General features: G+C 34.7%; 1 long non-coding RNA gene across 1 annotated transcript; it reads left to right on the forward strand.

Moving 5' to 3' along the window:
- The first annotated feature begins 370 nt into the window (after positions 1 to 370).
- Positions 371 to 12,502, forward strand: LOC148130113 (uncharacterized). Its single transcript, XR_015750199.1, has 3 exons — positions 371 to 450; positions 2,716 to 2,825; positions 10,146 to 12,502. It is a non-coding gene; the product is annotated as an uncharacterized LOC148130113 (long non-coding RNA).
- The last annotated feature ends 10,556 nt before the right edge of the window (positions 12,503 to 23,058 follow it).

Below are 23,058 nucleotides of genomic sequence, written 5' to 3' on the forward strand. Positions count from 1 at the left end.
TGAATGACCAAATGGTTTCTTCTGTCCTGATGCTATTAGATAAAGCTAAAACATTTTATTACCACTGGAGCAGTTTAAAACTCTATAAGGCAAGACATTGGCTGGAACTAATGTAATAATTGGGCTGCCAAAATAACTAGGTATTTTAATTCCAATTAGTCCTTAGTTATAATGTGCTAGCAATAATATCAAAAGTTTAGCGCCCACTAGATTGTCTTCATATCTGTCTAATTCAATTAGTCATGACTTTTTGCTATTTAAAAAAGTTTCAGGCATTATACAGTTAACTATTCCCCTGAAATTACTCCTACTTAAGAAGAAAAATCATATTAACTTTCTTAATCTTTCTAATTCTTCTATTCTAAGATCATCTTGAATTTCTTCCTATAACAGTTACTGCTGTCTTGTTTTCTGTATAAATGAATTGAGAAGCTGACATCAGGGTTTTAGGTAAGTGCTACAAACTGAGCCCTGAAAATTTGCAGCAAGATAACAAGTATAGAGCATCAATGTTGCTTTGAAAGATAATTAGTTTGATATTATATAGGTAGCACACAAAAGATCATGTGGTAATTTATGATCTGTCTTTCAATCATCACAAGAAAAATTTCTGCTGGGAAACAAAAGGCAGACTAAATTTACACTGAATCCTTTCTAATCAACAAAGATCAATCAATTATTTGTTATTAAATCCTCTCTTTTATTGAAATGTATTATCTTAATTGTTTTAGGAATAATTATTTCACTGAATTATGATGACTAGTTTTTGGGATAACAACTACGATGCAAGGCCATGTGTGCTTAAATATGGTTTATTCCCCTACTTGAAGCTTTTTAGTACTTTAATGTTTTTTTTTAATGATTCCAGAAAATATAGTTAGGTGAGGCTGTTTTTTAATCCTGGCTCTATTTCTTTTAATGAAATTATTTTGCTGACAAAAATACTGATCCTATTTCTTGCTTTTAGCAGACTGATTCTGTGATATATATCTTATTGGAAAAGTCATAAATTTCTATGAATGTGTGTGTGTGTGTGTGTGTGTGTGTGTAGATAGATAGATAGATATAAATATAGATAGATAGATATAAAGATAGATAGATAGATAGATAGATGATAGATAGATAGATAGATAGATAGATAGATAGATAGATAGATAGATAGATAGATAAAAAGCCAAGATTTTTTTCCTGTTGATAATTTGGGATTTGTTTATCTCTCTATATTTGAAAGAAGCATTCATTATATATTAGATGAGCAATTAAATATGCATAGCAATAAGAAGGAAAAGAACAGAAATACACTGAAATAAAGAAATAAGGTACTATAATCTAATGTGGATTTTCTATCTAAAATTAATGAATGATACGTAATACAAAGCATGTAGAAAACTAACTGCATGCTGCATAGACAAAAGCTCATTTCACTGCGTTGTATTTTCTGTCAAGCAAACTTTTCATATAAAGCATTAGGCAATTCATGTAATTCAATGAACATCTTGAATAAAGTACCTTTTAATACAAGTGATCAAATTGGGTGCTGTTCTATTTCTGTTCAAAATACTATATAAGATAATAACGTGTTTGTTTTTAAATGACCAATAATGCTTAGTGTCTAATACAAGGCATTCCTATAATTGGACAGCAATTTCAATGGTGTGATCTTTTAAATGACTTGATATTATTTCTTAACACCTTTGCAAACAACAAGGAAATAAAGTTTAGACTACATTTTCAAACAGGAAGCATATCTTGTAGTTTATTAAATTTCCATCTTAAAAGTGAAAATCTATATTAAATGATCATTTGAAGATCTTGATGCCCTTTGTATTTAATTCTGTTTTACATTTTCACTGTGGAAATTTTGCTGTGTTATTAAGAAAGATAATTTGATGAACTGAAAAGAAGGGTCAAGAAACCTTCCACTGAATAATCTTTCAACTTATTGCTAAATAGCTGGAGTATTAACACTTACAGGTATCTCTATGATGGGAATATCGGGTTGACCTAGCAATATTACTGCTAAAAACCAGTATTTTAAAAAATAAATAAATATCACAATAAAGAAAACATCAAATTGAGCAAATGATTATAATGAGGGAGATGGACAGTTAAGTGTGGAAAATAAAATAATATTTTATTTCTAATCAATTAATAATAAAACATAGAACCAAAGCAGATTAATATATTTGACATGACAGTTTAACAATAATTGTGTAGCAGATCTTATCTTGCGGGCTTTCTAATAAATCTTAATGGTGCTTTCTTGTATTTTTGATGTACTTTATATAAACTAGATAGAGTTACATTGTACATTCTATTTTAAATGTTATATATTTTGGAATAAAAATATGTGAAGTTTTACATTGTAATTTAATTTCTGACATAAAGTAAAAGGCATATTTGTTACCAATTATAAATTCTTGTAAAAAGTCCTTTTTGTTTATTTTATCTAGATATATTGTAAATACATATGTTAATTAATCATCATGAACTGTACAATAATATTAATTAGTTCATTGGCCAAACTATTTTTTGTGTAGAATTAATCACATGATTATAGATACTGGTTTTTGATGAAAACCAAAAACCAGTATCTATAATGGCAAACCAGTATCTATAATGGCACTATACTATAATTCCAGAAGAATGATTTGAAATATATAGATACCAATGCTTTTTGAACAGTGCATATATTCTTTGTGTCAAAATTTTCAGATTTCAGGCATCTCTGCAAGTTTCTCCCTCTTGACATTGACTGTATGCAGCATGAAGAAACTGCATACACATCTGAAAGCATGCAAAATTCAGTATGGCTTGAGGTTAAGGTAATTTAAGTTCTATACTAAAAAATAAAGTGTACTACATTATTTCATAAATTTTTAAGATGAATAAGACAAAACGTGCTTCTTTGCTTTTGTTGTTGTTGCAAAAGATGTAGAATGACTCAGTTTCCAGCAAAAAAAAACTTTTTCAGTTCTTTGCACCTTGTTTGTATAAATTTCATGCTTTGAATTTTTCTGTTTCCAGGGTGTATTTTTATATAGCAAAAGGAACCATTTGTTAAGTTCTTCACAAATAAAACACTCCCATCCCAAGTAACTAGCTTCAGATTTTAATTTATTGATCCTTTAGAGTGCCAAAGAAGATGATTGACAGTGAGCAACATTTATCTGACACCCCTGAACATTTCACAGAGACAAGTTGATAAGAGTTTGTATAAATACTAATATTAAGCAGAATTAGCTTTGGAAAAAAATAAAGAAATTGTACTGAGGTGAAAATTGTCACTGTCAGGAGAAATGAAGTTATATCAGAGAACAAGTGACATACAATTTTCTCTAGAGTGTTTTTAATAAAAATAGCTTTTCTTTGAATATTTTGAAGTCAAACATGAGAGGCAATCTGTGCGTTTGTCAGAGTTTGAGAGTGTGAAAAATTGCTGCCTTAAATCATTTAAGCTGAAAAGCAACTTCTTCCTGCTGAGATAATTTCACATTGACTTACTGTGCAAGCCCTTCAGGCATTCCCAGCTCAGAGCAGAACTTTTCAAGGTAGAAACATAGAGAGAGAACATCGGAGAAGCTGGGACAAGGATCAGCAGCAACTCCAGGCATTCGGGCAGATCTGACTTTGATTAATTAGAGAGCTCCCTACCGCCATTTCCACACATACTGCCTGATGGAACAGTAGAGTGGATGAGGATACACAAACCTGAAGTTGACTCTTACAGGAGATTTTGACATTCATGGAGACAGAGCTCTCAATTGACTAAACTGGAAGAATTTTAATTTCTACTAATAGAGAATTGTTTGAAGTAGAAGCAGTTTGCATTTCTGAAATTTAACTGGTGATTGTGTGAATATGCAACAACTTTTAAACCCTACAAAGTATTATTTATTTTACTCTTTTCTGTTATGAAAGTTTAGCCTGGTGTCTTTTAATTAGTTTACAACATAATCAAATGTAGGATTTTAAGAAAAAGCCCCCACCTTTATTCATAAAGTAATTATTTCCAGTACCTATGCTTAAGTTTGATATGTTAAAATTTTTAAACTGATGTCTAAATATTTAAATAAAATAATAATTTCTATTAAATTGTTGGAAAGTTATATGATTTTGGAATATCGTTCATGAATTGGCTATAGTGTTGAAGTTAATTGAATAACATTTGCTTTCTTAAGTACAGCTAAAGAATTCTAGCATAGAATTAATGAAAATTAATAATTGTTATTTTTTCTTAATGCTTAATTTTATACTGAACATAATTTTGCAATTTTCAATTGATACAAATTCAGGGATACATGTTTAGCAAAATCAGTTTTTGCTAAAATTATAGGTTAGTCTTACTTGCTATTTAATAAAATGTAGTATTGTTATTTGGCCTGACCCTACATTAATAAAGGAAACAAGATAATGCTTATTATATGGAAATCTTTGAAAGGCAACAAAATAACATTTTATTTTACAACAGTCCATAATTTTCATTTGGTTATGATCTTGTGTTATAGGACTGATTTAATTGCAGAAAACTGATCTTCGGGGCACATAAAGTACATTGAGCCTTAGTCTTCTTTTGAAGCTTTTCCAATTTCAAGGTGGTTTATGGACAGAATGTAAGGCCTTTTGGAATAAAACTACTTGAAATCCTGGGAAATGAAGATGTCAATTCTAAAGTGGAGGGGGAGAGAGAGAGAGAAAGAGAGAGAGAGAGAGAATGAATGAATTACTGACGTCTGTAAAAAAATAACAACAGCCTCACTCTCCAAAAATATCTAACCCACAACAATTTCAGTAATAATGATACTTCAAACATTGATTTATCTCTCTTCATTAAAATATTAAAATATGTTTATGAAAATTTGTTGAAAATCTATAGTATAAAATTATTTCAGAGAATCTCAGTATATCCATTGGTGGATCATTACTTTGTCACAAATTACATCATCAGCTGGCTATCAACCATTCCCAGTCCTGCTTGTATAGTTTTCTGAGAAAAAACTAAACCTACATTTAAAATGAATGGGATCACATAAACTGTGTGTTGAACTTAATTTATAGAAATAAGGGTCAAGGATGAGAAATAATAGATTTTTATCCAACTTTTCCTCTGTTAGAATAAGCCAGCACAGCTTTAATTCTATATTGTTCAGAAATGATAATTGTGCTGTCCAGACAGTTTAGAGTTAATGGGATTTGGGATAGTTAATTAGGAATTGAGAGCTGTCCCCTTAAGGGAATGCATCATGGTAAATGTAGTTAAGGTAACCTGGGAAATGTAGTCCATGTCATGTGGTCACATCTGTAATCTGGGTTGGTCACTAAATTGTTGGGTCACTACTTGTTGGGTTGGGCGAGGCTCCCTCACTCTTGCCTGAATCCTTTACCATGCAGCCGCTTCAATCATCATGGGGATGAGACTTTATTATCTTTCTACTGTTCTGCTTATTACGCTCTGGATAGGTATAAAGCAGACAGAGCAACTCCACAAAGCATCCATACAAAGTCTCACTGCACCAAGATGCACGGCGGGGAGGAGAGCTACTGGACTCTGTATAGAGTCATTAGATGGAAGTTCCCAGTTCCTACTGCTGCCCATGTTGGAATGGGACGGGATACTAGATGCCCACAGCCACATTGCAACACCAGAGGTAGCTAGCAACAAACCTCACCTGAAGCATGTGGCTCATCACTTTCCCGGCCTATATCCTGAAGCCAAGATTTTGCTCCTGCTGGGATTCGATGTCCCTGACGCCTTAGCGCACACTGAAGTAGTCAGAGGCCCAAGATACTCACCCTTTGCCTTCAAGACAAACCTGGGTTGGGGAATCTCAGGAATTGTCAGTGTCGATCAGATGCAGGCCCCAACCCAGGCAGATGCCTTAGCACCATCCATTCTGACAGCCTTCCGATGCCCTTTAGCACCACTGAAACCAAGAATGCCATTCCATCCTGAAAGGCCGCCGGCGACCAGTAGACTTTCGCTAGCACACCCTAAACAGTCACCAGCAATCACCAGACTTCCACTAAGATGCTGTACATGGGCATATGCCTCCGCAACACCCTTTCCAACAGCTTCCTGACACCCTTTGATACCGTGGAAGCAAGAGTACCGGTCCAACCCTAAAAGGCCGCCAGAAGTTACCACCAGGCTTTCACCATTGGCACCAAGAGTACCTGTCCACCCTAAAAGGCCGCCAGAGGTGACCAGCAGACTTGCACCAAGAAGCTTTACACCTGACAGGTCACCGACCTAGTGTTGCTACAGAGAAAGCCTCAACTTGAAGATTGAACCTCAAGCTTTGCATGCTTTGCTTTGTTTGATGCTTTATTAATGTTTACTGTTTCTCTTAGTTATATAGCTAACTGTTTATTTTAGTTATATAGTTATCTGCTATTCAGTTAGTATTATTCTTTACTGTTTATCTTAGTTATACAGTTACTTTAGTTAGTGGAATTTACAATTCCAGGCAGGGAGTGTGCTGTCCAGACAGTTTAGAGTTAATGGGATTTGAGATAGTTAATTAGGAATTGAGAGCTGTCCCCTTAAGGGAATGCATCATGGTAAATGTAGTTAAGGTATCCTGGGAATTGTAGTCCATGTCATGTGGTCACATCTGTAATCCGGATTGGTCACTAAATTGATCCTTGTTGGGTTGGGGGAGGCTCCCTCACTCTTGCCTGAATTCTTTACCATGCAGCCACTTCAATCATCATGGGGATGAGACTTTATTATCTTTCTACACCATAATGCAGATATGCAAAGGATTGGACATAAAGAGGAACCTCATCATAAATGTGAGTTGATAAGGATGCCTGATGAACCAATAAAAAGACTTTGTATGGATGCTTTGTGGAGTTGCTCTGTCTGCTTTATACCTATCCAGAGCGTAATAAGCAGAACAATAATGGAAAAAAACAAAATAAAAATAAGGAATATATTACTTTTGATCATAATATCTTGTAAAGCAGGGTGACATGATTGCTCAACAGTTAAACATGGATCTTGTCAGCGGAAAACTGACAGGTCTTGGGTTCAAGACTTGAGGGCTGTATGATGGAGTGAGCTCCCATTACTTGTCCCAGCTCCCGCCTAACTAGCAGTTTGAAAACATGCAAATATGAGTAGATAAATAGGCACCATTTTGATGGGAAGGTAAAAACCTGGACAGAGAAAACCTTTCTCTTTCACTTTGTAAGGCAGAGGTCTTATATGGTGCCATAATAATTTTGTTAATGGTGAGTGACAAATCCATTTTTTGTTTTAAAAATGCAAATAACACATTGAAAATAACTGATGTTATATTTTAAATTTTAAACAAAGGTATTATGTATAATTATTGCTTTTATGTATCATTAATACATACATACATTTAGTGTCATTTTAAAAAAAACATGAGTTTGATAGATATTGGCCGATTCTTCCATGTAGAATTTTCCAATACACATGAAGAAAATAAGAGATTGTGAATTTTCCAACAATATATGACTGCAAGTATATTTTTCCATTAGTGTTGACATCTCAGCAACATTAAATATTGTTTATAGTTGCAACATGGGGATCTAGCTAGCACTAAAAGAATTGGAATACGTTCAGTTTTCCTTGACATAAATTCACTGACTCTGTTGAAAGCAACTGAAAGCAACATTAAGCTTCCTCAGTAACAGAAATTTGAAAATGTAACAGCTTTCCAAAAAAAGATTCTTAACCACTTGTGGGGAAACAAATAGAAAAATTATGAGAGGCAGTATTGAGCTTTAAACAGCAGGTAATTTTAAAATAACAGCAGGGGTATTTTTATTCCCAATATGTTGGAAAACATTGTGTCTTGAAAGGGGATATAAAAATTATCTTAATGTTGTTTTCCTTGAGAGAAAAACTAGGAGAAGATAGGATGGAGACAGTATTACAATGGTCACTTATATACTTTTTAAAGAAACAGGAAACCGGACTGCATTACATATCAGCAAAAAACTTATAGTTTTACAAACAATACGTATAAGGTAATTTAAATGAGCTAAATTCAATGAAATTGAATTTCATTCAATGACATTTAAGACCTGCTGATAACATGGACATGTTCATATAGTTTATAAAAAGTAATGGAGATAATTTGTCTTCTCCTTGAGATTTTTATTTTATCCTTCCAAATCTAATCTGGGGATGTGAGAGTTCCTAGTGGTTTCCCAAGTACTAATCAAGTCAAACCTGCATTGATTGCCCAAAGTAAACTAGGTTATGCCACCTGCTGGAGAAACAATGTTGTAGAAGAGCAGACTCGCAGCATGATTTTTGCATTTATTGTTTAGGCTATTATCTAACCTTCAAATGAGAAACTACTGCTTGCTCTCCTTAGAATTGTAATACGTAAACTTGAATTTGGGCTGGTTTAAATGGCAAGCCACGTTCAAGTGGCTGGCCTAAAAAAAATATTCCCCAAGACCAGATTAGAGTTAACAATAGCATGAAAATAATTTCAGAGAATTCAGTTTGTAACACACACACACACACACATATATATATGAAAAAGAATAACATTGTGAGTACTTGACCCAGACTTTTGATATAAAGATGTTGAAGATAGTACGCTGATTGGATTTTCAATAATTAGTTTAGGGACAGAATAATATGTAAAGAAAATAATCCAGTTATTGAACAGTAGATTAAACTTTGACCTTGTTTAGTCTTTTGAATAGGTTATTAATAATAGTTCATAAGTTGAAATGGGGTACATATATAACAAAAGACAGAATATAAATCTAACAAATAAATCTAGAATTTTAAATTGGTTGGAGCAAATTCCATCTAGTGATGTAAATAATCATTTTTGTTAAAATCCCTTGCATCATAAATCAAGAATTTTCCATGTATCAATAAAATCTAAATGCATGTGCTTCAATATCACATTGACATCTTTAAACATTTTTTCTCTTTCTGACACTATATTAATAAATGTATGAGTCTTAACCTAAGCTGAAAAAATGTAGAACAGGTGCCAAATATGCCTGTTAATAATGCAATAATTCTTTATTTTGAGATGGAAGGAATAATTTATATTGTTGATGAGTCCCATTTCTTTTTAGTCTGTTATCCTTACCTGACAGATGTAAAATACCATGCAGCACAATGTTTATTCAGTGGAGTTTATTTGCTCTAAAATTAGAACTTCAGTATTTAAACTACAGCATTTTGTAAATTTTATTTATAACCTTGGTTATATTTATAATTACCTTCTGAATAAATCAAGACATTTATATTTTCCAATGAAGTTGTATACATCTCATTTAGAAGGAAATTTGATTGAGTTAAAAAGATACATTTACCAGGAATTCAGTTCAGGATTGCAGTCCAAATATTATATAGTTATAAATCTTTCATGCACAGAAGTGCACAGAATATACATGGATGTATATTAGAATTATGTGAACTTTTGAGTAGGGTGCTTTTGTTGTCTTGTGAAATACATCTGCAAATGGATCCTGCAATTTCCATCTACATAATTTTTAATCTTGTCACTAAAATAACAGAGTCTTTTGTCACTTTAAAGAGAAACTGATGTATCAAATTACTTACAACAACATCCATATTAAAATCATGCAGGTTTGATATTGTACATACTTCATTTCTCTCTCCCAATTATCATTAAAAACATTGTCATAACAAAAGAACTCTTCTCAGATGCTTCCAAATTTCAAATAGTTTAGATACCTGACTTTATGATGTGTTGAAAACTTCAACCTCATTTATTCAATCACTTTGCATTCATCAAATCAATGTTTTCTTAACTTCACAGTGTGGGAAAGATAGTAATGAAATATTACAGTATATGTTTTCAATATCATTTAATAAAGTTACATATTTATTAAGCATATTTTTATGGCCATCCACCTTACCAAAGGTGACTCAGGTAGGCATAAAATAATCCAATGAATCAGGCCTTATATAAAAACAGTAATTATATTAAAAAATCAGTGTTAAAAAATAAATTATTAAAATTAATATAAACACCAGATCAGGAGAAAAATTAGTATATCCATCTCAGTAGTGGAGCCATCTAAACATGCTTTCAGTTAAAGCTACTCCTTTTATTTTGAAAGTTCACTGTTTTGTCAGTTCTCTACAGCTAACAACAACTTTTTTTTTGCAGATGCAATGTTCAGGACACTGTAGTGGATATGCATTTGCTTTCATTTACCATTTGCTCCCAGAAGAATGCATCCATTGTTAAAACTACCCCACTGTGCTAAATGTCAACAGAAATCCTGAAGGGTGAAGTGGCACTTGCTTATCAAAATGCTAAAAATCAAGAGGCGAAAGAAATCAAGTATAACCATTATCCATTTCAGAATATGAAGCATTTCCAGTGTATCACACTCATGCTCTGATACCAAGAACAGAATGGCATATGCATGATTCCATTCTGCGACAATTAGAAGCCAGAACAATGGAAAATAATGTACAGTTATCCTCCCCCCCTTCTCCCTCTCCTTTTCCTTATCTGTCTTATTTTCTTGGTTGTCTTCTATCACAAAGAACATATAATGGCATTTTAATCTTAGCATACACTAAGAAAAAAAAACCTATTCTACTAATTGCTAAACCTGTGTGTTTTGTGTCCATTGTATCCATTGCAACTTCTCTGCATGGGCGCTCACATAGCACTCAGAGAAGAAACATGTGAAAACACAAGCAGCTCAGCTGTTAACAGGTGAAAAATATTCCTAGGGGAGAAACAAATGTTCAGCAGAGATCTGTCGTAGAGAATACATTTTAATGTATATCATTTTCTGCCCTGTATTTTATGTATTTTCTTTTCTGCCCTGAATGGCTGATGGCAGAGATAGGCCGATTTTTCTAGTTTTGCAACTTTTACTTTTCAGCATAGCCCCAACAAGTTGGGAAAACATGTGCTTGTTAAAGTACTGAAACAAGGATAGGCTTCACTTTGAAACGGATGTTTCTAAGCATTTTTTCTGTGTCCACCCTCCTACACCTCATTCTTTTGTATCCTACGCTAAATAAAGCTAAAATGAAGGGAGAGAATTCAGCCGCAGCACTTTTAGTTAGAATTTCTTTCCCCTTTCCCTGTTTCATGTAAGCATTTCCAGTGGGAAGCAATAGAAATTAGGGTTAGACTTGTTCTACTAATACATGTATTTATTTGTTTGTTTGTTTAGTTAGTTTGTCAAGCATGTATGAGAAAACAAGTATAAGTATGAACATAACATATAACCTATAAGTATATTTTTAGTTATTTCAGCTTTGCATTAATTCAGTAAAAGATGAGCGTTAAAACAGTACTGACATTATTGACAGCTAAACAGTCTAGTAGTATCTCATATATAAATTGTCCACTATCTCCATATTGTGGAGGATATAACAGGCTGATATCCACCTGCACTGCAGCACTACCATTCCTAAACAAATATTAAAAAACCTCTACTCTTGCTCTGCTATATCCTGTTTTTAGGGGGAAAAATAGGCAGGCCAGCATTGGAAATAGTCAGTATATGGTATTTGGTTCTACAGTTTATCTGGCTTTGATTGTGGTGTAATTGTAACAGATTTGATTCATTTTATTTCTACTGCTGGATCCCATTGGCCATGGGAGAAAATTGAATTTTGGTGGAAAAGAGAAGATGTTTCCAGAACATATTTGAACTATGATTAGACACAAGTAGGGAAAGGTACATCATCATTATATTAGAAAAAATACCAGTTGGATGAACTCATAGTTAGTTTAATGATTACACCCAAAGGGTACTCATTAATGACTTCATTTTAATTTAGAGGGAAGCATCAAATAGAATGCTATTTATCTTTTTGATCAATGACCAAGATGAAGGAATTCAGATACTTATCCAGTTTGGAGGTGACACTGAGTTAGAAGATATGTCTAATCATGCAAAATAACTGGTCCGCTCTATTATGACCTGGTCAGGCCCAACCTGGAACATTGTGCCCAATTCTGGTCACCATAATTTTAAAAAGAATTGCGATAAATTGGAGTTCAGAAGAAGGCTACTGAAAATCTTGGTAATCTGGAGCTAAAGTCCTGTGGAAAACAATTAAAGAATCTTGTTATGCTTAGCCAACAGAAAAAAGTAAGCAATATAAGAGCATATGGCCTTACTCTGCATTGCCCTAGAAGGCAGGTCTAGAACCACTGGATTAAAAATACAAAGAATCAGTTGGTTCAGTCTAGATTTCATGGAGAACTTCCTAATTTCTTAAGCTTTCAGTTAGTGAAACAGGCTGCATGGACGAATCAGTTGCCCTTCATTGGAGAGCTTTAAACAGAAGCTGGATGGTCATTTGTTAATAGTGTTCCAGTGGATTTTCCATTGAAAATGAGATGACTACAATTTCAACAGTATGTTTGTATTGTCTGTGCATACTAATAGCTGTCTGCAGATACCAAAGAAGTCTTTCAACCATTCTCTAATTTGTCTTTTTTTAAAATTATTTTATTTTAAAAAACCAAAAATACAAATCCCTATTCACATTAACAGTGTTCGTGTCGTTATTAATACATACATCTCCTTTTATACATAAACATCAACTCTTACTTCTATCCTCCATCCATTTGTACCACCTATCCCAAACCACATAATAGTCCGAATCATCTTTGCCTCTTAATTCCATTGTGAATTTATCCAGTTCCACACAATCCATTATTTTTGTGTCAAGATGGTATCTTTTCCTTCTTCCATCCCTGTGCGAAGGTTATTCTCACCGCAGTTATGATATGTATAATGATGTATCAGATGACCTTGCTCAATTTTCCCTTAATTATTCCTAATAAGAATATTTCCAGTTTGAGTTCTAATTTGTTATCTGTAATTTCTAATAAACATCTTTGTACCCTTATCCAATATTTTTAACGTCTGGACACTGCCACCACATATGGAAGAATGTTCCTTCTTTGTGTTTACACTTCAACATTCTACTTTTGTGTTTGGATCCATTTTGGCCAGTCTTGCTAGGGCTAGGTGCCACCTACAAAACATTTTATATTGATTTTCTTTAAATGCTGTTGACTATGTCAATTTACAGTTATCAATCCACATTTTCCCCAATCCTCTACATTTATATTATGCCCTACATTTTTTACCTGGGCAATTTTTGATCCCTTTACTGTTTCCTCTTCTAATTCCACTTCCAACAAATAGTTATACATTCTTGTTATAAATTTTATCTCCTTGCCTGTCAACATTTGGTCCAGTTGTTGTAAGTCCTTTTCTATCCCTTGTTCTTCTAACTCTTTCCTAAATTTTGCCTGGATTTGTAAGTATGACCACCAATCTATAATTATATCCTGTTCTTTTACTTTATCAATCGTTTTTAACTTTCCCTGATTATCTAATAGTTCTTCATATCTGACCATTTTCCTTGTATCCCTCATATTTGAGTGTAATATTGCTTCCATTGGTGAAACCCATTTTGGTATCTTCATATAATGTTTTTTTTAACATTTTCTCAAGTTTGCAGTAGTGATTCTCTTATCAAATGTCTATGGAAGTATGAATGTGTCTTTTTTTTTTCTTTTTGTCCCTTAGGAAGGCCACCCTGCTTGGAGGTCGTGGCCCTCAATTGCCAAAATTCTTTTATTTTTCAAATTTATCCACTTCTTCACCCATAATAGTACTGCTACTTGGTAATACAGTTCCCATTTTGGGAGTCCAAGTCCACCTCTACTTCTACTATCTTGTAGCATTTTAGGGTTATTTGTGCTTTTTTACCCAGCCATATAAATTTCATAACTATCTTGTTTAACTCCCGGAAAAATCTCTTATCTAATTTTATAGGAATTGTCTGAAAATAATATAGTAGTTTTGATAGAATATTCATTTTTATCGCTGCTATCTGTCCTAATAAAGATAGTTGTAATTTCCCCCAATTTGTCAGGTCCTTCTTTATCCGTTGAAGTAATTTCTTATAATTGTCCTCCTTTATAGAGGGACATCTCCCTGATAGCCAAATTCCCAAATATTTAGGTTTTTTTTAACCATCTGCAATCCCATTTTTTCTTCTAAACTCTTTTTTCTGTATTTCTGTCAAATTAAGACAAGTTAAGAAGCAAATAATTAAAACTAATGTGAGTGAGAGGTGATGGATAATAAAAAAAGGGCTAGAAGTCAGAAAAAGGGGGTTAATGGAATAGATATTTTTACATTATTAGGTGAGTTAATAACAACAAGTGAATTTAGAATTTTAATGAGGGTAATTTTGAATATGTTATATGGAATAATCAAATAATTGAAGAACATAATTAAACATAAATATAAACTATATAACATTGTTGAATGTAATAAATATGAATATTAACATACTATTTCTAGGGAAAGGAATGATATGTAGAATTCGATTGACATAAAAATAACATTGGAATATTGAATAAAATAATGAAAGTTTATAATTTAATAAAAACAACTACTGATATTAGAATTATATAACTTGCCAAATGTAAATATGATGAATGTTATTTTATTTGTATTAAATAAGTTGTAAAATGTGATTAGAAAGGGGATAGTTTTTAAATATAATAGTGGCATAATTAAAAATCAGAAAGGGGATAAATAATGGAAGATTATAACTCAATATAAATTTGTGAATTATTATTAGAAATATATAAGTCTGTAAAACACTACAAATATGAGTAATATTTTATTTGGAGTAAAAAGAGGGATATTTAGAATATGGAGATTGACACAAAAATAACATATTGAAATAGTGAATAATCAAAGAATGAAAGATTATAATTCAACAAAATGTGTGTATTAATATTAAAATTTTATAAAATTGTCAACTGTATGAAGAATATTGTAATATTTGTCTTAAAATGTAAAACACTCCAGTGCCACACTGTTCACAAATGATATGTTTGAAAAAAAACAAGAAAAAAATAAAAAAATATTTAAAAAATAGAAAAAATTAATTAGCATAATTCTGCATAAACAGGATAGAAGAAACTTTGTATTTTTTTAAAAAAATTCAAACATGGAGAAAGCAATATTAATCTTTTATAGATAATCAGGATAGATGTGTGAGGGATAGAATAAAAACAATACTTTAACAAATAGATCAAATTAACAATATATAATACAAAACATCACAGAACTATATTATTTAATGGCTTTGAACTTCTACAGAGAAAAACTATGTAGAAATGAGACTTAACATTACAACTGGATTTTAAACTGAAAGGCTAAAAACAAAAAAGTACAAGCAGTTATCCAAATATTCAAATATATAGTCAATATTATGAAATTAGAAACACTTTTTCATATTTTTCCGTGCTATTTTTATAACCATGAGAAGAGTTAGAAGATATAGCACAAAAGTGCCCCAGATTTCTGGAAACAGTATTTGTATTTCATTCAGTACATCTATTAAAGTGTGGATGTTCATTGTTGTATACAAAGATGTATTGGCTAGTTGGCCTAGATAAATGTTTTGTCTGCGATGCAATAGTACTTCAGAATTCTAGCTTGCAGAAGCCATTCATAACAATATGGACCTTATTCCTAATTCAAAATTTCATTGAAAGGTTTGAATCAAGATTTGAGAAAGTATTTTGTGTCTGAATGCAAGAATGTAATTATGTTATTTATTCATTCATGAATCCACCACTACTCTCAAAGTGTTTGAGAACTGTTCAAAATACGTATATATAGACAATGAAGCATTTGCAGTCTAATACTCAATCTTATTTCTCACAAAGGCCTTTTATTTATTGAAGTAACTCACCACACTTATATGTACATAGGAGAAAAATGCATCATGCATGCAGACAAACCAAGCTAAATTTTTATTTTTACTTTTTAGAAATTTTCTCTTAACTATCTGGGGTGGTGAAGTGGGAATAGACTACTCTGAATTTATTTATTTATTTTGATTTGTTAATCGCTTACAAGATAATAGGTATAATTATATACATAGTTATGAATACATGAAATGGGTACATATAAGAAAAATAAAAGAAACAATAGGACAGGGACGGTAGGCACATTGGTGCGCTTATGCACGCCCCCTACAGACCTCTTAGGAAAGGGGTGAGGTCAATAGTAGACAGTCTAAGGTTAAAGTTTTTGGGGTTTGGGGAAGAAACCACAGAGTCAGGTAGAGTATTCCAGTCATTGATCATTCTGTTGCTGAAGTCGTATTTCCTGCAATCTAGTTTGATACGGTTAACCTTGAACTTTTATCTATTGTGTGCTCTTGTGTTGTTATGGTTGAAGCTGAAGTATTCATTGACAGGTAAGTCATTGCGATTTTAAATACCATACTTAGATCAGACCGAAGACAGCGTAATTCAGGGTTTTCTAGGTCTAGAATTTCAAGTCTGGTGGCATAACAATGGGTAGAGGAGTAGAGAACACTTCTTGTGAAATATTTCTGGACTTTCTCAACTGTGCTAATATCAGACACGTAATGTGGGTTCCAGACTGATGAGCTGTCTTCGAGTATTGGTCTAGCAAATGTTTTGTATGCTCTAGTTATTAGTGTGATATCACCAGAGAAAAAGCTATATGTAGGATTAGGTTAACAACTCTTGATGCCTTTTTGGCTATGTAGTTACAGTGGGCTCTAGCACTTAGATCATTAGAGATGAGTATTCCAAGGTCCTTTACAGAGCTTGGATCATCAACAAGGTCTTGACTATTCAGCCTGTATTTTATTTTCTGATCTTTTTTGCCAATATGTAAGACAGAGCATTTATTTGTTGAGATTTGAAGTTGCCATTTGTTTGACCATTCTGATACATAGTCAAGATCTTTTTGAAGGGTAGCAGTATTATCTGTGGTATTGAATAGCTTTACATCATCAGCGAAGAGAACGCAGTTGCTCTTAATATGATCACAGTGGTCATTTATGTAGAGTATGAAGAAAGTTGGTCCTAGAACACTGCCTTGGGGGACACCACTATTGACCATCTGTTGTCTGTTTAACAGGAATGCTTCTATCCAGTTATGCAGTTGTCCAGAGATACCATAAGATTTTAGTTTTAGGAGTAGTTTGTCATGTACCACTGAATCAAAGGCTTTACAGAAGTCTATGTAGATTGCATCTATTGTTTTGCCCTGATCGAGTTGTATAGTCCATATGTTTTTGCAGAGTTGCAGATTACAGGATAGTTTTTTCCTAAAACCAAATTGTTTATTAGAGAGTAGGCTGTTTCTAAGTGGAGGATGATGGATTGGTTAATAATTGATTACATGACTTTACAGGTGACGCAGCATAAGGAGATTGGTCTGTAATTTTCAACTAGGCTGGAGTCTCCCGTTTTGAAGATGGGGATGACCGTGGCTTGTGACCATAGGTTAGGCAAGGAGCTGGTCCTGAAAGATTTTTCAAAGATTATGCTTAGAGGTTCTGCTATGGCAGTGGATAGCTTTTTTAAGGAGTAGGCACATATTCCGTCCAGTCCAATAGATAGAGATGATTTTAGATTTTGTAGTGTTTTTTCAACAATGTCTTCTGTAAAATCGATATGTATTAGATCATTGTAGTTGTCTGTGGTTCGACTAGGAAATACTGGGCATGATCCATTGCTGTTTACAAATACTGAGCCAAAGAATGTGTTAAAGATGTTCGCTTTAATGGTGTCATCGTTGCAGTCTTTACCATTAGGTCCTTTCAGGGGTGGGATGGACCTTGAGTCTTTTAGTTTGTTGTTTACAAAATTGTAGAAAGCGCCGGTGGAATTGGTGCATAGAAGGTTTTCCTCTTGTTTAATGTGATAATTGGTGCATTCAGTCTTTATCTGGTGGCATAAATTTTTGTATCGGCTTTTGAAGTTGGCAACGTGACCAGATTTGTTTTTCCGCCAGAGTGATCTCTTTTTGGATTGAAGTTTCATTATTGTTATAGGTAATCTGTTTTTTGTTTTGTTTTGGGAGTTGTTATTGGTACATATAGTTTGATGACTCTTTTGACTTCAAGTAAAAATATGTTGTAATGGTTTTCAACAGTATTGCATTCAGTGAATAGATATTGCCAATCAAGGGATGAGAGATCGTTGTCTAGAAGATCATAGTTGCCTTTTTTGAAGTTATAATTGGGGATTCTGTCATTGTGATGATTTTTGTGTGGGCGTATGTTGAGACAAAAGTCAATCATATTGTGGTCACTGTTGGAAAAAGGTTCTTTAGTTTGTATTCCATAAATTAAATCAAACTATTGCAGAAGATGAGATCGAGGCAGTTGTTAAGTTTAGTATTGTTGGTTACTAGTTGTTCCAGTCCCAGATTGTAACAGCATTGTAGAAGGTTGCATGTATGGGTTCAGTTTTACATTCATTTAGGGTCCAGTTAATATGAGGTAGATTGAAATCACCAAGAAAAATAAAAGTGTGTGGGCAGGATGTTGCCCATGTTAGTAGTGAATTTAGCTTGTTTACATGTTTGATTGATGTTTTGATAATTATTATTGGAAAATTAAAGGGGATATAGATGGAAATGCATGACAGTTGTCAATAATGTACTATCCTAGACCTCTATTTTAAAATCAATCAAATATATTTATAGATAACAGAGTTGGAGGTCGTCTAGTCCAACCCTCTGCTTGAGCAGTAGAGTATATTCCAAATATTAGCCCCTACCTAGGACCGAACTCACAGCCTCCTGATTGTGAGGTGAGAGCTCTACCTCTAGACCACCAGAGCTGCATTCTATACAGACTTATGACTGTTTAATGATGGTCCAGAATTACAGTGGTCTCAGAAATAGTACTTTATAGCCAGGAAAGCACTTCCAGCCATTGCAAAATGTTACATCACTCCTGTGGTCACATGATGTAAGTGCTTGGTGACCTGTTTACATTTACGACCAGTTGCCAAGCACTCTGTAATTAGATAATCACTATTTGCAATCTTCTGTGCCAGCTTCTCCAGGAAGCCAGCAGGGAAGGTTGCAAGCTGTGCTACCTATCAAAAGAACTCCCTCTTGTATCTGGGGGCTGGCTGCCAGCCGAGCTGAATGCTGCCAAAGAAATTTACTTCTGTGCATGGAAGGAAACTGAACTCTCTTTGGTGGGGTGCAAAAACAGAGCTGAAATCCTGAAGATTTTAATTCCCTTTCTGCAACCCACCGAAGGAATGTCTTCTGTGCACACAAGGAGTTAAAGTCCTTCAGCAGGCACTTCTTTCAGCCAGCCTCCAGAAACAAGAGGGTGCTGAAATCTAAGCAGAGTGGAGAAGCAACATGGTAGGCTAAGGAGTGTAGGGTATTTCAGTCAGTTGGGGGAAGCCCACCAAAGGCTGCACACAAGTCTCTTTGTTCAGGAATTGAAAAACCTGCTTGGATTTTGACAGAGAGGGTTTTAATCTCCTAAATGAAGAGGCAGCATGAAAAGAAGAGAATGTTGAGTAGCATGTAGTCCCGGTACAGACTACATGAGGAGTCTCTCCGCTCAGGAACTGAGAATCCTGAAAGCTCCTTGGTGCTGTCTGACTTTGTTGTTTTCTTACAGATGTTTCATTACTCAAACTAGTGTAAGAAGGGCCTCCCCTCCACAGATTAAAATATTCTTTATTCTGAATATTAAAAAGAGGCAGGATAGAATATTTCCCCTAAAGCAGGGGTCCCCAACCACCGGTCCCCGGACCGGTACCGGTCCGTGGATCATTTTTTACTGGGCCGCAAAGCTTGGGCGCTGCCATCTTGTTTCGACGGCGCTTCCGGGTTTTCAGTTGCTTCCGGGTTTTCAGTTGGAAAGCGGCATTTGGGTGCTCGCGCCTTAGTTTCGTCGAAGAGGGGGGGCAGCTTCGAATGAAGAGCCATCCCGATGGCGGTGGAGTCTCGCGTTACTCAGGTACTGGTCTGTGGAAGAATAAATAATCGTGAAACCGGTCCCTGGTTCAAAAAAGGTTGGGGGCCACTGCCCTAAAGGAGAAATGGAGAAAAATCTTAACAAAGGCAGAAAGCAGCCTTAGTCTTTCTGCCATGGGACAACTGCCTCAAGCAGAAGCTTGAAGAGGAGTAGTCTTTAGGAATGGAGATTTTGTACCCATTCAGAAACACTATTCATAAAATCTATTCATAAGCAAAGAAACTCCAAATAAGCAATATAATATGCAAGACAAAGCTGACAAGATTAGCTCAGATAAACACCTAGGATTTCCCCTTTTGGCTGTAGAACCAGCCATGAGTCACCCCTACATGACCCCATAGGATCTGGCAACTCCCCTTAAAATATTGAAGGGCATATTCTCTTAACAGGTTCAGGCACCTCAATCACAAGGCCCCAAAGAATATATAAAAGCCCACCCACTCTCAATCTCATTTTGTCAGCTACCCCAGAAACATTCTGCTGTCACTTCCTTTCCTGCTGCCTGCCTCCATTTTATTTCCAGCATCTTTTTCCCAGCATGGAATCGGACCAGTGGTGGGATTCAATTTTTTTTTTACTACCAGTTCTGTGAGCGTGGCTTGGTGGGCATGGCTTTGTGGGAGTGGCAGGGGAAAGGATACTGCAAAATCTCCATTCCACCCCACTCCAGGGGGAGGATACTGTAAAATCTCTATTCCCTCCGCATCCCACTAACCTGCTTTCCAGCTCCGTTCTCCTGTGCAGGGCAACAAAAGAAGACCCAGCTGATCAGCTGGAACTCGGGAGGCAGAGAATAGATGGGGGCAGGGGCAGTCAGAAGGTGGTATTTGCCGGTTCTCCGAACTACTCAAAATTTCCGCTTTTCTTCCGAACTGGTCAGAACCTGCTGAATACCACCTCTGAACTGGACCGGATTTTTCTTTCAACACTAGGTAATATCCAGTCTGGGTAATGAAATGTCTGCAAGAAAACTATTAAGATCAGGCAGCATCAAGAAGCCCTCACTTCAACCCTGAGCTACAAATATTCTCCTCTATTAGCTGATAATTCCTGCTTGGATTTCAATTTTCAATTCTTGAGCAGAGCCTTTCAAGGTCTCATCCATTTCCCTGAGGCATCTGGTGCTCCTTACCTGGGACTCCACTCACTTAACTACCCACAAAATCAATTAACCATAACCAGGAAGGCTGGGGTTATAGTTATTGAGAGAAGTAGTTCTATGGCCATCTCACTTAATGACAATTTCACTCAATACCTGATTCCCGTCCCAATTGTGGTCAATGAGTACCTACATATCATTTGATTTCTAATACTTGCCAATGTTTATTGTAGCATGTTGTGATTCACTGGTGGTTTCAGCCGTGAGGAAGAGAAGTATTTTTAGAATGATGTTTTTTTACTGTTTCAGAGTTCGTTATAAATAATGTTTCAATAAATGGTGTTTTGGGTGGGGAGAAGAAAAGAAAGATATTATTTGATAAAATGACTACTCTATCTAAATGTCATAGTTACATACTTTAAAAAATTCTTCTGCCTTGTTAGGTGATAAAGGATCTTAATTTGATAAAAATAGATCCTAAAATGACTAATTGTAGAATGTGTGCTTTGATAAAATTCAGCATAAAAAATTGAAATCTAAAAGGAGTTTTCTTTATGTAAATCTACAATTTTTAAATTATGAGTGCTATATTAAAGTACAATAATACCCTATATATTTCTGAGCTTTCATCATTCTGTTATTATGACTTATAGTATTACTGCCGATGCTTTTAGTTCCATGTACTGTATCTTTATTACAATCATACAGAACATAGTCTATGAAGTGGAAGTGTTGCATATCTTCCATTCATTGTAATTGAACCGTGAAGAGCAGATGATGCCTTTGGTCTGGACTGTTCCATACCCCTTCGTGTTTGCTGATTATAGTGATATATAAGTTCTGCTTCAGAAAAGATACAAGTCGACTTTAAAGAATGCACACATCTATAGGAGAAGCATTTTTCTTTCCCCCCTCCAAAAAAATATCCCAATCTTTCTCCCAACTCTAGCCTGTTTCGCCTTTAAATAAATCACTGCATGGCACAACTTCTTCAACATTAGTTCCAATAAGTCAAATGTTTTTTTTTCCTCTCTCTCAATTCTTGGCTTTTAATTCTTGCATACATATCTGGCTGGGGTATTCTCCCTCACTTGCACTGTCTTGCACCCATCAACTGGCTTGAGATTCCATATAATTTACAGCTCTGGCCTTCTATGAAATAAAATGGCTTTATTTTATATGTCTTATTGGCAAATGAGCTGGGTCTAGTGAGCATTTGGTCAAAGATCACTAAAAGAAAGTTGCAAGAAACAGGTGGGCTAAGGACATTTCAAGAAACTGCTACAACAAGTGCCTATGCACATAGAGGACAGAGACATTAAAATGCTACCCCCCAATCTTTGAACTGGCAGAAAAATGTATAGTCAAATGTACAGCTCCAGTTGTCTTGCTTTATTCTGTAATTGTAATGAGCCTGGCAATGGATGTAAATTTTACTATTTTAATGCAGGAAAGTAATTAGTGGATTTTTCAATTAATTTCCTCACCTGCAAGCATTGCTTGCTGGCAGAAAAAAAAAAAACATTTAACATGGAGTGAAAAGGGTTGAGTGAGTTTAGGTGGGTCCTTGGAAATGCCCTGTTGAAGTTCTGCGAAGTTGCCCAATTAACGGATTGCAGATAACATAAGTGTGTTCTGTCTTTGTGATCCATCAGTCAGATTATTTTTGAACATGGGTATTGAGATCATCTAGTCAAAATCAAAATTGTGTCTTCACATGCTAAGAAGTCACATTGTGTTCAGCAAGGATGCGGTGTAATCCCTTGGCAGAAGGTTAGAAAGTTTCAGTCAGGAATTATATTGGCAGTTGTTCTTTAGAAGTTTTTTGCCTCCTAATCATGATTGACTAGAGGGCAGTACCTAACGAACCTATAAAATAGAATATTCCTGCAGCAACCCAAAGTGCCCGATAGGAACTGGGAGATCCCCATCTCTGACCTGTCAGTATACAGGTAGTCCTTGACTTATGACCACAATTGAGCCCAACGTTTCCGTTGTTAAATGAAACCTTTGTTAAGTAAGTTTTGCTCCATTTACAACCTTTCTTGACTCAATTGTTAAGTGAATTGTTGCAGTTGGTAAGTTAGTAATGTGGTTGTTAAGTGAATCTGGCTTCTCCGTTGACTTT

The sequence above is a fragment of the Notechis scutatus genome, chromosome 6 (genome assembly GCF_049901735.1).
Source record: "Notechis scutatus isolate UNSWTSFEM ecotype Mainland chromosome 6, rNotScu1.2, whole genome shotgun sequence".
NCBI lineage: Eukaryota > Metazoa > Chordata > Lepidosauria > Squamata > Elapidae > Notechis > Notechis scutatus.